Source organism: Gopherus flavomarginatus, chromosome 1 (assembly GCF_025201925.1).
Source record: "Gopherus flavomarginatus isolate rGopFla2 chromosome 1, rGopFla2.mat.asm, whole genome shotgun sequence".
NCBI classification, from domain to species: Eukaryota; Metazoa; Chordata; order Testudines; family Testudinidae; genus Gopherus; species Gopherus flavomarginatus.
In genome coordinates this window covers 151,729,530-151,731,191 of record NC_066617.1, presented here as the reverse complement: position 1 = coordinate 151,731,191, position 1,662 = coordinate 151,729,530, and the positions used below count along the sequence as shown (strand labels likewise).

At 57.2% G+C, this 1,662-nt stretch overlaps 1 non-coding gene across 1 annotated transcript; it reads right to left on the bottom strand.

The window, feature by feature from the left end:
* Window positions 1-1,276: 1,276 nt before the first annotated feature.
* Window positions 1,277-1,350, bottom strand: TRNAI-AAU (transfer RNA isoleucine (anticodon AAU)). Its single transcript has one exon. It is a non-coding gene; the product is annotated as a tRNA-Ile (tRNA).
* Window positions 1,351-1,662: the final 312 nt, after the last annotated feature.

The following is a 1,662-nucleotide window of genomic DNA, read 5'->3' as shown; positions in this document are numbered from 1 at the left end:
CAAAAGCCATCCTCCCCAGGCCCACAGCCACCCAGGGGCTAGTCTGCGCCATCTTGCCTCCATGAGGGCCACACTCTGAGCAGCTGAACTAGGCAAGCCACGGGAAGCTTCTCAAGGTGTTCCCCTGGTGTGGGCTTGGATGCGGAAAGCACCTGGACGTTCATCAGCTGTTGCAAGAAGTGTGCAGAGTAGGAGTAGCGATGGGGCTGTAGCTTTCCACATCATCTCAATTTGGGCAGCTTTCCATTCCCCTTTTGTGTGTAATGTCCCTCCCGGGGATTTCACTTGCGGAGCTGTAGAATTCTGGCAGGGTGGCCATTTAGAAGTCTTGTCCTTTCTTTTCTTTTTGGACTGGGAGCGTTAGGACCGTTTGGGTGTTTCAGTGTGTGTGTTTTCCCATCTGGAGGCGTGTGAAAGGTTGGAAGGTGAGCCGACCGAGGAGTCTTTTTCACAAGAAAGTTGTCTTTCTGCACAGGTAGGGCCCTTGAAGGTAAAGCTTAGCTCCGTCAGTGCGTCTGCATGGGTTTCCTCCAGTGCCTCAAGAGCCTGTGCTCAACTCTCGGTATGGGCGTTTGGCTTGTGCTAGTCAGAGAGCCGTGCCTGCATCTTCCCTGTGTCCCAGGGCCGGCTACTGTGAGGCGCGCATAATTTGGGAGGAAAGGAGTAGAAGAGAAAGGAAGTCAAGCTGACGTAGAGTGGTCGTGCCCCTGGTGGGAGTGGTCCTCCTGCTCCTTGGTGTCTGAGGTGTGGGCTTGGGGGGTCTGTCTGTGGGCGGTGGGAGGATGGGGTCCAGGGAAGTCCCCAAGATCACCCTGCGCAGGAGTGGTGTGAAGCCTCTGGCCTAGGTTGGGGTGGCGAGTATTAAGCCTTCCTCTGTGGCTTGGGCTGGGGGGTGGGATCCGGTCTCGGGTACATTTGGGTGGAGCTGGTGGCCGGCAAGAATTGGGGACATCAGGTCAACCCCCTGCAGACAATGGGGGCGAGCCGGCAGGCCTGCAATTTTGGCTTCGCGGGCGGGCAGCTGAAGCCTCGTCTCCTAGGAGCCTGGAAGGCAGCCGGCCAGGCTCAGCCTTCTCCTCCCCGGGCCCAAGTCCCTTTCAGGCAGCAGGTCGAGCGAGGAGAGGAAAGGAGGTGTCCAGAGCCTCGTCCTGCCCAGCTCCGGTCCCTTCGCCAACCAGGGCTCTTGTCTGCTCCTAGCCCAGCTGGTTTTGGCCTCTGCCAGCCCTAGCAGTCAGGCAAAAGAGCAGAAACTACACTTGCCATGCTGCCCACAGAGTGGCCAGCATAGGGCTTGAACCTATGACCTTGGTGTTATTAGCACCACGCTCTAACCAGCTGAGCTAGCTGGCCTACAGGAAGCCTGTGCTTGCCTGACCCTTTTGGAAGGAGGTATTTCAGGTGGTATTTCAGGCTCTGGCAGAGCCTCTTGGGTATGGTTGTTTGCGGCTTCTGCCAGTTCAGGCTCGCTGGTGCCCTCTGGCTTTGGGGTTGAAGATTGGTTTGCAACTGATGGCACTGGTGCTTGTTGCTTTTCCAGTTCTGGGTCTGGAACTGGAGTCACTGTGGCTGTTTCAGTCGTTGGTAGGGGATCTGGGTCCACTACCTCTGTCTGGGTTTCTGGTAACACAGACAGGGCCTCTGTGGACAGCTCAGGAACAGGAA